We start from the raw sequence: 14971 nt of genomic DNA on the forward strand, positions 1-14971 counted from the left end.
CTGTCATGTGCCCAGAATACATGTTACAAAACAAAAACTATCTGGTAATTTCCTGAAATCCATCCTCAGAGTGGTTCAATCCCTCAAACATATGCATTCCCCAAATTTCTCTAAGCTTTTCACCAAGTTATGTTTATCTGTGCTAGATTTATAGACACGATGTTCTTGCTCTCTGACACCTAAAATGTAAAGCACCCACCATCCTGGCTGAGCTGCAGTCTGAAGACATTTACTTTGAGTTTCTGTCTCCAACTCAATTAATTGCTATCCCTGTTTTGCACCTTGGCTTTTTACTGATATTGCCCTTGAATGAAACCAATACTGACTCAAGCTGTTACTCAAATATAGGACTGCCTAGTGGTACCATGCTCACTTGTGCTTTCAGTGTAACTAAAGACATTGCTAGTATCAGTAAATCAAGGAAACAGTGCCACATAAATAATGTCTCCTGAATGCCACAGATAAGGTGGACCATCTCCTTATCAACACCTCAATTACACACACTCTCAAAGTACATTGAAGTACCACTAGTCACACTTGGCAGGCTCATCTGATGTCTTCTCTAGCAATTGGGCTGCAAAGTATTTAAATGTTCCACATTACTAATACCAATGTATTTCCATCTTTCTTCTTTTCAGGCTTGGTCTATTATTATCACTTTTCATATTCCAAAGAGACATTAAGACTCCCTCACTCACCCACAAGAGGGCACCTAGATGACTCATATCAATTTTTTGGATTCAAAGACAGAAAATGTTTCATACACTACCAGTGCCAGCTGACTAATAATGGAAATTGGTTTCCTGCTGCAAGCAGTACTCTTACCTACTCCATGGCTGGGGGAGCATATACTCAATATTCTGTAGAGAGTATAAGAACAAACAATTCACCTGTGTTTGTATAGACGCATAATTTTAATTTAGGCAAAATAAACAAATTAAGTCCCACTGAAACGCAGCAACCAAGCTCTAAAAGTAATTTTCTCTTTTCAGAAAGCAACAACAAAAACAATAAAACACATACAAAAAGCAATCAGATGTCATAAATGTTTAAATTTAATAAGCAAATAAATTAAAAAAAAAATCTTGCTTCATCACCCAATTAGTTCTTTATTATAGCCTACAATTAGCTTTTAAAAGCATCACATTTCGGTGGCCTCAGGATATACATCACATTGATTAAGTGCTCAGCTCCTTGAATGCATGTGTATTAGCCTCACTGAAAAAAAAATAATTATATAGTAATGCAAATAGTAATGCTGGGTCAATACTCTGTGCTTGCACCCTGAGAACAAGGGGCATTCCTGTAAAGGAAAGGCAGCTTTTAATTTAATTCAAAATTTTACAGGAATTTGAATCAACATACTTTTTCTGCCCACTGCATATACTCTTCACCTCCTGACCTCCACTCAACAGCAAAATTCACAGCCGTAGTATATAACCCTTCCACTCTGTGTTGTTACAGAACTACTAAACCAACAGGTAAGAGTGTTTTTTAATTGTGCTTTTGACACTTGCCTGGATCTTTAAAAAAAAACAACTCTTGATATTTACAAAGCTGTTATGAAGTACATCCACAGTTCCCATTGCATCAATCATACCCCAGTTATGCCACACAAATTCTTGGAAAGTTTTAGTGAACTAAAAGGTTTCCTAATTAAAAATACACATTACTAAAGTATTAAAGATCAACAGCAACACAGATTTTTTAGTTCAACTGTTTCAGATTATTAAATAAAATTGAGTTTCATACTTAAACAAATGTGTGTTTCTGTCAGCATGTTTTTTCATTGAGTGGACATTGCAGTTCTTTTCTGAAAGACCAAGATGGACTAAGCTCTAGAAGAGCCTAGAACAGTCAGCAAACATTTTATTCCTATCCCACCAAAATAACACATATCCCTTAAAACATTAAGTGGGATATTAATACTTATCAGCTCATGCCATTAAGCTATTCATGTGTCAGCAAATATACTGAGTAAAATTATTTTGGTGATTTCTACAAGGAATATTTACTTTGAGAGAAGTCACAGCACTGACAGATTGAAAGACTTTGTACAACAGTTTCTCAAATAATGGAAATAGCTTTGCTTCCTCTGGACTATAGAGCAGGGATTCACCAAACCCGTTTGTTGCTATAAATACAAAAATTAGCAAGCATTTGTTCTTCTCAGAGATGCTTAATTCCCCTGGAAGAAACATTTTCTCTATACAGAGTGCCATTCTACTTAATTACTTTGTACAGCTGGTCACAACAAGGAAATTTCTATATTATGCTCCAAGAAAATATGAAGGATAAATGAAGGATAAATGAAGAGAGAAAGAGAGAAAGAGAGAGAGAGAGAAAGAAAGAGGAGAAAGAGAGAGAGAAGAGAGAAGAAAGAGAAGAAAGAGAGAAAGAAAGGAAAGAGAGAAGAAGAAGAAAGAGAAAGAGAGAAAGAGAGAAAGAGAGAGAGAAAGAAAGAAAGAAAGAAAGAGAGAGAGAAAGAAAGAAAGAAAGAAAGAAAGAAAGAAAGAAAGAAAGAAAGAAAGAAAGAAAGAAAGAAAGAAAGAAGAAAGAAAGAAAGAAAGAAAGAAGAAAGAAAGAAGAGGAAGAAGAGAGAGAGAGAAAGAGAGGAAGAGGAAGGAAGAAGGAAGGAAGGAAGGAAGGAAGGAAGGAAGGAAGGAAGGAAGGAAGGAAGGAAGGAAGGAAGGGAAGGAAGGAAGGAAGGAAGGAAGGAAGGAAGGAAGGAAGGAAGGAAGGAAGGAAGGAAGGAAGGAAGGAAGGAAGGAAGGAGGAAGGAAGGGAGGAAGGAAGGAAGGGAGGGGAGGGAGGGAGGGAGGAAGGAGTGGAGGTTAGAACAGAAACCCTACCACGTGCAAAGTTTGTCATCAGTATTACTAACACTTATGTATCATCTCTACAACAATCTTCACTGTATCTCAGGTGGTAAGATTGTCCAAGTACTTTATAGATGATATGTATCATTTATAAGTTATTACAAAGTCATAGAAAGTTTTCCATGTCAGAAAAGGAGCATCACACAAGTGGCAATTCAGTTTTCCTTATAAAGAGAATAGAATTCGGCAAAATAGAGAAACAAATATGAGAAATAACAATTACTCAGAGTTTTTGTTGTTGTTGTTGTTGTTGTTTTTATGAATTGCAGTCCCAGAAAGGGATTTGAGCAAGATTTCCTGAAATTACACAAATACTGAAAAGTCAAAGGTATGACTACCTTAATATTTTCTAAAATGACTGATAAGCCAAAGAAAGGCTTTAGTACAATAAAAGGCACCAACATGGGTTATTATTGAATTGCTCCTTAGTCACTTCATTTAAAAGATGTCTCAGAAAATTGTTAAAGTTCTTCCATTTTCTAATCTAAATTATAACGCTGTTTTACAACAGAATTAAAGTGCAATGTGCAATTTTAAATGCTAAACAAATGTGAACCAGAGAATTTCTGGGGAGTCTCACTATTTCTACAAAGTTAGTCAGTCCAAAATAAATCAGCACCCCAAATAAAACTTCCTGGAAGGGGTATTGTGGTTTAACCCAGTGAGAAGCTAAGCGCTACAAAGGCTCACCCCTCATTCCTGCAGTGGGATAGGGAATAGAATTGAAAAGAAGAAGGGAAAAAAAAAAAAAAAAAAAAAAAAAAAAAAAAAAAAAAAGAGAGAGAGAGAGAAAGAGAAAGAAAGGGAAAGGGAAAGGGAAAGGGAAAGGGAAAGGGAAAGGGAAAAGGGAAAGGGAAAGGGAAAGGGAAAGGGAAAGGGAAAGGGAAAGGGAAAGGGAAAGGGAAAGGGAAAGGGAAAGGGAAAGGGAAAGGGAAAGAGAAAGAGAAAGAGAAAGAGAAAGAGAAAGAGAAAGAGAAAGAGAAAGAGAAAGAGAAAGAGAAAGAGAAAGAGAAAGAGAAAGAGAAAGAGAAAGAGAAAGAGAAAGAGAAAGAGAGAAAGGATACGTGTCATTATCCTTTAATCTCCAAGATAAAGACAGTTTAAAGAAGGGGAGGAAAAATTAGAGATGCAGAATACCATCAGTTTACCACCAGCTGACGATGCTCAGCCAGTCCACAAGCAACAGAAGCCTCCCCAGCCAATTCCCTCTATTTTATGCTAGAGCGTGATGCCATATGGTTTGGGCCAGCTGTCCTGGCAGTGTCTCCCTCCCAGCAATTTGTATACCCCCAGCCTCGTCACTGGCAGGGCATGAGAAGCTGAGAAGTCCTTGACTTCTCAGCAACAACTCAGCAACAAGTGAAACATCAGCATGTTAGCAGCATTATTCTCATCCTAAGCACAGTGTTGTACAGATACAAGGAAGAAAATTTACTCTATCCCAGCCAAAACCAGGGAAAGATATGAGCTGTCCAATACCCTAGTGTTAGGGTTGTTTATAGACTAATATTAAATAGCACATTGAACACAGTGGTTTTCTCCATGAACAGACAACTGCATGACCAGAGAGCCAATAGCCAAGCTGTAACTGCAGCACATAATGTAGGAGATGTTTATGCTTTGTTGATTTTGATTTTAGTGATTAAGTTTCTCAAGGTAGAAGCATGTTTTACTCTGTTTCCACATAGGGCCAGATAAATAATGTTCTTTCACAAGGACTCATTTTAGCTGATTAACACCCATGTTATTTTATATTGGTTCCTAAACTATGTTTGGATGATTGTTTTTTTTTTTTTTCTGGCCTTGTACTTTATCTGAGCAAACACAGATAACAATGCCGATGCAATTGTCTTTTAATCTCTGTGTATTTGCTATTGTTTGGTTCCAGATGTTCAAGTACTGGTATCTTAATCAGAAACTCATTTGATAGTTTAGAACACAAAAAAATGTATTATGAATGAAATATGTTTCACTTGCTGTCAGCCATAGGAACCATTCCCTCTTTATGCAAATGTGGACATCTCAACTCATTTAAAAATTTGAATGTTGTGCACTTACAAAAGGTGAATATTCTTTAAGTCAGAGTGATTTGACTTGATATTTTCTTTTCTTTTTTTTTTTTTTTTTTTTTACACAGTAATGACATATAAATATGTACAAAACAAACGAAATTCCTTCTTTACATTGTGTATTCTTAAATTTAAAAAACGACTGTTATGGTACAAAACTTTTATTCTTTCGACTACTCACTCTGTGTAGTGATTATGCTATATGGAAAAGTGTAAAAAGTGTACCTAGAAATAGTCATATTATGCAAGCAAAAGGAGTAACACCTCATAAATTCGAATAAGGCCACATGAGACCATCATGGCAAATGGGACAAAAGGTATGCCATCAATGAGAACAATATTCTATGATTCTAAGATTCTGTTTTTAAAAACATTTGAAAGTGATTGCCAATATATCACTTTTTTTTTTTTTGTTAATGCTTTTCTCCTATATTTACTTCCGATTTTTTTGAATGCAGAATGTTTCTAAATTACAAGATTTCTGTGAAAATAGCTATATATGAATAGTGCACAAATAATAAAATATACGGAAAAGGTTTTTAATTCCTCTAAAGTTCATTCTTCTTTTGGTCATTTTCAACTTTATTCTTTTAGATGTAATAAACAAATGCAAAAGGATAAAAAGGGACATATAGAAAGCATATTGTTTCCTCTTTAGAGCTGAAGGTATGCTTTTATAACTTTTATAAGTTTTTATAAATACAGACCCATAGACACAATGTGTTTTTTTATTATTTATTACTTATTGTACTGAGAAACACACCCATCTGAGTTTTTCTGTGACTATGAACATGACAATATCTGCAATAGCTAATCATGTAAATTCTGTTTAAATGCAAGTTTTAAGTATCTCTTAGTATATGGAATATTAGGAGGATATACATTCTCTGGTCAAATGATTAATTCTTAAAGTAGTTAAGACATTATTTAGGATCAAAGAGAAAATAATCACCAGAGAAAAAGTATCATTAATTTATACAGCTCTTTTTATCCAACAAAATCTCTATACTGACAGATTCTGAGCCAAACGCACACAGAATGTCATTTTGTTCAGCTTGTTGGAATTTCTGAGGTGTATATTGGGGCTTAAGTTAGTGAATAAATGTATGTACATAGAATTGTAATAATTTCATATTTTTTTCCTCCTCTCACAACTGAGATGCAAACAGCTGTAGAGGACATCTTTGGAAACTGACACTGAGCCCTTATACACACTTGTTAGCCCACTTATCTTCATGCTGTTTATAGGCATTCGGTATTATATGTCTCAAAATATTTTGCATGGATTAATACACTCCAAAAATCAAGCACAGTAACATCTCTGTAAGAGAGAAAATGTTTTCTAGAAGAAAAATTAAAGGTCTTTCTCTGCCAATGCCAGTATTATGACAAAATGGACCCGAGTTTAACTTAGACTGCTATTGTGAACCTTGTGGTGATGAAGGATAACAATGCTCCAGGATGTATTATCAACAGCTTCACCAGCAATAATTATTCCCTTCTGCTTTAAAATTACATCAATATTAGTACAGAAAATTCTGCTTCTCTCACCACTGCCACTTTGTAATAGAAATGAAATTCACAGTGAAGGTGGTAAAGAATTGGAACAGCTGCACAGAAAGCTCTGGGTTTCTCATTCCAGGAGATACACAAACTTGACTGGACATGCCCTGAGAAACTTTATCTAACTATAAAAGTTGCCGCTGCTTTTAGAAGTAGGCTGGATAAAAGTTGCCGCTGCTTTTAGAAGTAGGCTGGACAAAATGACCAGAAGGACTCCCTTCAGATGTGAATTACTCCATTGTTTGTTTGTAGTAGTACTGTGCAGAAAATCTCTTGCAAATGTTAAAATAGGTTTGAATGAAGGGTAATCTACAGTCCACAATCCCAGTCCACAATGTACGATAATCTCAGTCATGTTTGTGATTCATTCAGAGCATTGTACTGATGTACTAGACTGCAACAGAAACCAGCTATTGTAAACATCTTTGTTTCATTTATAGTATTCTGCAGCCAGTGATGAGAAGCCATACTGATGGAAAGAAAGACAGGCTCCATATGCATAGCAGAGGCTTTCATAAGCCTTAATACTCCTTCTTTGTTAATGTTGTTGTTTTATCCTGAACAGATCACAGTTACAAGATTTCCAGACCCAGTAATGAGAGTACTGGTCATTTGTCTGGCATCATTAGGTGCATTTTTCTTTGATGCTCTCCCTATCATCAGAGCTTAATTTTTTTAAGAAAACTGAAAGGAATTAACTGCTAAGTTACTTGAAAATCAGATGTTGCTCATGCACTGAGAATGAATGCTATAAAGATAAGTGAATCTGGTGTTAGTGGCAGCCTGTGCACCAGCTACACTTCAAGAAAGACAGTGAGTCCAGCTCATGAGAGCTGATGTCTAGACACCCACAATATTGTCCAAAAGCAAAAGTCATCATCACTTGCATATCTATATGCTGATACGATAAGTAGACGGCCAGGACATGTGACTTTAACACTGACTTTAGGTGCATTTACCCACTGCATTTAGAATTTAATATTGATTAAAAACAGGGAAAAACAAAACAAAACAAAACAAAACAAAAAACAGAGAGAGAGAGAGAGAACTTTGCTCTGTAAAATAAAGTACATGCATTTTCTAGAACCACAGGAGACCATTGCAATACTTCATCTTACCTTTCCTTTTCAGGACCAACAAAGTCTGCCTTGCAAAGAAGCACCCCAATCATTCACAGATCCATAAATCCCCTCAAAGAGAGCTAACAAGCCTGTGCTATTGGATCTTCTATAATCTGTACCAAACAAATTACTTTGGATGAGTGTTAAAAAGCAAAAATCAAAATAGCATCTGTTTCCTTCATATCTACACAAAAAAGAGATTACAAAGGCCCTTCAGGGATCTTTTAACATGATCAGGAAACAGAAAAATATACTGTTGATCTTATCTTTATTGTTAGTAGTGCTTGGATATATTTTGTGATGGAATTTTCAAGTGCCTTGTTTCTTAATGAAAATAAATATGAATTTGGTCCTGTTTTTACAAACAGGGATCCGAGACATACAGTCAGTTGACAAAGAGGCAGGATTAAAAGAACCCATCTAGATAAAAAAGAAACAACAGAAACCTACGTCAGAAAGCAGCGACTTCCAGCTTGAAGTGTTGTTCCAAGGAAGCACCCATTTCTTTGCCTTAGGAGTGGCTGGGAGAACCACTTATTTTGTAAGGCTGTAGCAATGTCTGGCTGACATGGGGGAAATACAGTCACCGAAAACAGCTCTTTGGGAGCACTGTTACTCTTACAGAAAGGAAAGTTTGTCCTCCAGCTTTACATGGCATGAAAATGGTGCCACTTAAAGACCCAGAGGCACTATAACATTCTGCAAGCAAAGTCACCTCTGGGATTCATGGTTACCTGTATTTCTAAATAATCAGCTTCCATGATGTGTTTCCCAGAGTTCTTCCCTACATACAACTTGTATTGGTATTAATGGGGAAAAAAGATTATAGGATGGTTTAGTGCTACTACCAACTGCATTCATTGTAACTTGTATTTTCAGTCAAAAACCTACATGTGCTCATGTGACGCAGACTCCTGTCCTAGAGCAAAGCACATAACTAGACCCACAGGTCCATGACCACAAAAACAGTCTGCTAATAAGGAGATAGCCAGCTACAGGGATGATGCTTTGTTTTAAAAATATCTTGCTTCTGGCAAACTAACATGAAGCTGCAGCAACACCATATTTTTCATGAATCTCAGATCAATATGGAGCTATATGCCCTGCGTACTAGAATGGCAACATGATATGTAAGGTATTATTCATGTTTTTGCTATTGTGCATTTTTAGTTCAGTTGGAAGGAATGCCCATCTAATAGTGAAAATCTGATGTTTTATTGACGGGTATCAAGGCTTCGTTGACAGCAGATGCGTTGCAGAAATGCGGACAAAGGTAAGGGTCCAGTCTTGGGAATGAAACAGTATTGCAATATTAATTAGTAAACTGTATTACGCCATAGGGAACTCAACTTTTATGCCTGCAGCATTTAAACATTTAGTAGCCTCTCTTGGTGGGGAAGTTGACTGAGAGTTCAAATCACAGATAAGGAAATTACATGTTTTATGTTGCTTTACCCTATCTGTTTTTATTTATTTATTTATTTATTTTTAGAAATTGAACATTTCAATAATACTAAAGAAATCAGCTTTTGATGGTATTAAATGTGTACATATTTATCTCTCACTGACACAAAAATGGTATTTTGAGACCAAGCCTGACTAGCGCATCACAGGCTGCCAACCTATGTATTTACAGGAGAATAGTTACTTTGCATTTTTGGCATGTCTCTGAAAGAACAACATAGTGATACACAAAATCAAGGGTACATTAAAAGCCTGTTACAGTTGTTTTTGCAGCTATGAGAAAAAAAAAAAAAAAAAAAAAAAGAAAAAAAAAAGGAAAAAAAAAGGTCAATCATGTTTTGTAATGCAGATAATAGAGAATCTATCACATTTAATTCAAGACTTAAACACTGCTAATTTTGAAGAGAAATTTAAATATCTGTTTTCTTACTGGTGTCAATACTTTGAGCACACTTTCAATTATATTTTTTTTTCCATTTAGCTGCTTAAAAACATTTAAAAGAAAACAAGCTCTAAATTCAGCCCTCCAACCCTCTGTATCACTTTTAAAAAGATGCTGATCTATTCTAAGATGAAAATATTATGCACTACATAATACAAGGGCGGTGGCAGCAGCTGTGGGTTCCCTATCATAGGTTTGCAAACACATTTAATCTAATTGATGAGCTTTTGCTTAAGCACGCATTGATATGCATCCTGTGACGCATACGGGTTGCAAAGATTCACAGCAACATGCAGCCCAGGTGATCTGTCACTGAGGCTAAAACAACTTTTATATACCTGAGGATGTAAAATGCATTAATATTATTTTCATACAACACATATTGTATAATTATACAGCTGGATTCATACGGTTTCCAACTGAAATCTACTATGTGATTCACGCTAATTTTAACAAGGAGAATCAGGACTACTGTGGATAAACATTTGTCCTCTGTGCTTTGGACACATCATTTTAAGAATTAATTTGACGTCATGCATTAGTGCAAGCAACTTATGCAATCTTATGTAAATAAACAGGTACATAAAATCTCAGTTACAAATTTCACGTTATCACCCATGATAACACTAATAACACTGTATTTTACACATATAACTGAATGCTTCATGTGATCTTCCTTTGTAGCAAACATCTTTCTTGCATACTCTTAGGAACTGAGGAGAAAAAAGAAAAAAAAAAGAAAAAAAAAAGCACTCTTGTGTTTTACTATTATTAAAAATTAACTAGAGTTCTGAAACATAGAATCAGTGAACACTTGTCTTGACCTCGTTTGGCGAAATAACAATCTATTCTTCCAGAATGCAATGACATGTGATTTTACATCAAGTTGCCATTAGAGAAAGCCTATGTCTTGTCTGCGTCGCTGATATTCAGGGCCATCTTTATTGAATTAAAAATAGGAATACAGCTTCAGAAATATAGACATTGAACCATTGTGTGTGGTTTCTTTCTTTCTTTCTCTCTCTCTTTCTTTCTTTCTTTTCTTTCTTTCTTTCTTTCACATCATTTAAAGATGTTTGGAGGCACCGTGTATGTCAATAACATTAATTGACAGACTGTCTTTTTGTCAGTAGTTGGCCTATGGTAAGCTTTCCTCCAAATACATGCATTTAAGTCCACTTGGAACATATTATGACTATATTTTAGAGAATTCTACATTCCTGTGGAATTTAGAAAAGAAACGTTTCCTGTTCTCACATGACAAAAACAGATGTTTAAAGAAAGAAACAAAGAAAGAGAGAGAGAGAAATAAAGAAAGAAGGAAGGAAAACACATGCAAAATAATCACTGAAATGGTTTAAGGCAAGCTATCATTCAGTAAAATTACAGAAAATGACTAGGTGAGGGGGAAGGAATGGAGTCTCTGCTTTATTATGGTTCCTTCTTCTTTATGAAAATGCTGAAAAAAAATGCTTAGTTACAGAGAAAATTATGAATATTATACAAACTATCATAATGATAGTTTTCCTTCCTGCAAGGTCCTCAATCCATGAAATGAAAATCCATTGTAAAACTTCAGTAATTCAGAAGGACATATGGCATAGTAAACCAGGGCTCTTTCCCTTAGAGAACTCATAAGAAAAACACTTCCAACGTAAGCATACCATTCACAATGTTTCTAACTGGAGAACTTTATTTGGTTTTAGTTTTGTTTGTTTGTTTTTCTTGAAATCCTTTGTGGTTAATTGTAAATTCATCAGGAACTTCCTTCCAAAATCTCCTTATGGTTCATCTTCTAATACTATCCACAATTCTCTCAATAGTCTTTGGCATGGTTTGTGCCACCTCTACAGATCAGTTTAGCTTCTCCCCCTCTTTCCTAAGGCAGAAGCTGCTGTGAGCTCCCTGCACTGCAGTGCAATGCAGCCCAAGTACCAGCAGTATCAATTGTGTTTGTCTGTGTAGGTTTCCCTTGTGTTGTACTAACCTCTGCAATCCCCCCCATCCCTATCAGAGATACACACTCAGCAGCCTCCTAACTCTTTATGGGAAGGAGCAGGATACTGTGAATCACTGAGGAGACTCTGGATGATCTCAACATCTTTTGATGAGACAATCTCCCTCCTCCATGCCTATTTTATATGTATCTTCCTCATTTCTTCCTTCTCTTCTCGCCCCCCCTTTTTGCACAGATGTGCTGTGGCCACCCCAGCCCCATGACTCAGCTCCCACTCCCCCATGTACTGTGCACGCACGGTGCTTCACAAGTTTAGGCACCTAAGACTCATCATTGCCCTCCATGCTCAATTACCCCTGTGTCTCCTCGCCCTGAGGTCCCTGGAGTGTCCTGTCACTGCTCAGGACTGCCAGACTAGCTCTTCTTTTGTTTGTATCTCTCAGGCTCTTCTTCCCTGCAGTCCCCCTCAAAAGCCCTCACTATCCCATCAGTCGTCCTAACCCCAGGACCTGCACTTCAGTGTGGATTTTGTCCAAGAAACAAACTCCATGCTTCTTTTGCGTGTACTGCCTGGACACCTCTCAGGATCTAAATCCCCAAAGTGGTAGAAAAGCATTAACTTTGTGTGCTTTGGAAAACTCCTTTCCTGAAGCTGTAAGGAAGGGAGCCCTCCCCCTTTCCCCTTATGGGTGTTGAGTGCTAAACTATTTTCCCAGCATAGTCAATCACGACCCTTACAGGCAGCCTACAGTAAAAAAAAGGAACATAGTTTTCCAAAGCACTCAAACTGTTTTTTTTGTTTGTTTGTTTTGTTTTGTTTTGTTTTGTTTTGTTTTGTTTTTTTTTTTTTCCTTTCTGTTGCATAGTCTGAAACCATCCAGCTTCCCTCCTAAATATATCTTAGAAAGAGTTGGCTTCCAAAGGAGCTGGAATCTCTATTCACCTCCTGCATCTTTGATTTTTCTTGCCATCCTTACCACTAGGACATTTGCAGGCTTGTTTTCTTCAAGCATCTGGAGTATCTGCAAACCTAAACCTCCCTGGTTTCTGCTCCCCTAGTGTGTAAAAGTTGTGTTAGCCTTAACATGTTACTCAGCTTCAAAAAGCCGAGATGAGATACTCACACAGCCTCGCATCTGTGCGACCAGGTCTCTGTGCAAAAATAAAATAAAAATTAAATAAAAATTAAAAATAAAAAAACAAGCGAGCTCTGGATACAGCTGAAGTGAGCGGCAGCCGGGAAGACTCAGGAATCCCCGCACTCCCTTTAACACCCGACCTGCCCAAAGCAGAGCTCCCCCCCAGTCCCAGTTTGCAGGCAAGCAAACCCCCTCTTACGTCCTGTGGAAAAGTTGAAGTCCTCCCCTGCCGCAAGCGTGCGAAAAGAAAAAATAATAATAATAATAGTAAAATAAAATAAATGAAATTAAATAGAGAAGGAAAAGTTGACCGGCGGCTGCAGTGGTCCCGCTGCCCGGAGCATCACCACCACTCACCGGTTCTTCCCGGTGGCTCCTCTCGCTGCCCGCCGCCTCCTGCCTCCCGCTGGCGGTGTGATGCTGCGGGAGGGACGGAGGGAAGGAGGGAAGGAGGGAGGGAGCCAGGAGCCTCCCGCAGGTGCCGCCGAGCGTGACGGGCCGGAGGAGGGGCGGAATGGAGCTGGGCGCTGCAGCGCAGCCTGTGCTGCAGTGCCGGCGGCAGGGGGAGCGGCGCGGAGGCGCGGCGCGGCGGGCGGCAGCCGCCGCCGGCGGTGGAAGGCGTGGGGAAGACGGGGAGGGGGAGACCCCCCTGCAGGCAGCAGGCTGGCCCGGGGGAGAGGGTGGCACGGGAATCCCCCCCACTCCGCGGGCGAGGTGGCAGGGAGGCAGGGGCGAGCCCCGTTTTGCCGGTAGAAGGGGAAAAGGGAGGGAGTGACACCCCTGCATGCACTTTGCTCCAGAAGATGGGGTTTCGGGAGAGGCAACAGGGGAGGATGTGCGAAATGGTGTGTTTCTTAAGGGTTGCAGCAGGCCCCGTGGCCACCCGAGGACCACGGCATCCTTGCTCCTTGCTGTCCTCCCATAGCGTGCGCCCTGAGCACTTCTCGGCAACAGTGCGAGGCTGCGTGCGCTCTGCATGCAGAGACCGCAAGTTGATGTATCAAGGTGGCAAAAAATACAGTGGGTGCAGGGGGGCTCACAGGCGGGACTCACCTTCAGGAGTGCAAAAATACCTGGCTATGAGAACAGCGAAGCATCAGAACAGACAGCCTTGGGCGATGGCGACATCCCCAGCATTGATTCCTTTTAAGAAAAAAGCCAGATAAAAATTCATTTCAGGACGATTGCTCTGTCTTGGGAGAAATGGATAAACTAGATATTCTTCTGAACTCTTTCTTTGGACTTAGATTCTATGAATAGTAGCAGGTTACCATGTTTATTACTGTTATCACCAACACTTTTAATGCTGTGGCATCAAAGACTTTGCTGCACTAGATGCTAATACCCACTAATGAACAAAGAACATTAAGAGCTCCTCCTTCATGACTTCTTTATACATTTACAAGCAATTCCACTGGCAGCTCATGTGCAAAGTGACAAATACAGTGGTATTACCAAAGCAAAGGCATGAGAGAAGGTGAAGACAGTAGATAGGGCTTTGTATTAAAATTACTTTTCAAAATGAGCAAATATTCCACCAGTTCTACTAATGAATAATGTAATTGGGTTTCTCTCTCCAAAATGCATTAAACTACAAACTTTACCCATGCATAGAAGGAAGTGGGGTAACGAGCAGATACAGCCAGGCCCCATCCCTTGTCTTGTACTCTGCACATGCCTAGTGTGTGGCTTCTGCAGGGTTGTAACTGATTTCTGACAGGTTGCCTGCCTTTAAGTCTTCTGTTAATATTTGTGAGTTTATATACATGTTTTCCTACACTCTAAAATGCTTTTATTTTCCTCTGTTGTTCAGTAAAAGATTCAAACTGCAAGGGAAACTGACTTATTGATTAGTGACCCAGGGGAAAACCAGAATGAACTATGCATAGAGTGCTGTCAAGTGTGAAATGCAAACATAAGAATAGAAAAGAAATACCTATTACTTTTCTGTCCCTTTCAGTAATCCTCGTGTTAGAAAATTGCATCCCGTGTTAGAAAACAGCACCTTCTTGCTAATAAACTAAACTGGCTGTGTACAATACACATGGAAAACAAAGATTAAAAAATTATCATATGACAAAATAAAAGGCTATGTGTGCAACCCAGGCAAGAATGATAGCAAAGTGCCCCTTTAAAAAAATCCATTTAATGTTGACTGTCTAATTAAAATAGGAACATTTCACTACACAAGTACACATTGAAGTATCCCAACTGTATGTTATTGAAATGAACTGATTAGGAAACATAACACGTCCCTTTTGAGTTCTTGAGTAAAAACACAAATTTATTCTGAAAAACAAACAAATAACAACAACAAAAAACAGTCATATTCAGGTT

At 38.3% G+C, this 14971-nt stretch overlaps 1 protein-coding gene across 4 annotated transcripts in view; it reads right to left on the bottom strand.

The window, feature by feature from the left end:
• SV2C (synaptic vesicle glycoprotein 2C) overlaps positions 1 to 13132 on the bottom strand; it is a 114292-nt gene extending 101160 nt beyond the window's left edge. For 2 of the 4 annotated variants that reach the window (XM_084504711.1, XM_084504710.1), the window contains exons 1-2: positions 12992 to 13120; positions 12834 to 12860 (exon numbers count right to left, since the gene is read on the bottom strand). The gene's annotated coding sequence lies outside the window, so the exon portion shown is untranslated. Of the gene's footprint in view, positions 1 to 7629; positions 7646 to 12833; positions 12861 to 12991 lie in introns of those variants that run through there. The other 2 variants (XM_084504709.1, XM_084504712.1) reach the window with 2 other exon arrangements.
• Positions 13133 to 14971: the final 1839 nt, after the last annotated feature.

This window comes from Aythya ferina (genome assembly GCF_964211825.1).
Source record: "Aythya ferina genome assembly, chromosome: Z".
NCBI classification, from domain to species: Eukaryota; Metazoa; Chordata; class Aves; order Anseriformes; family Anatidae; genus Aythya; species Aythya ferina.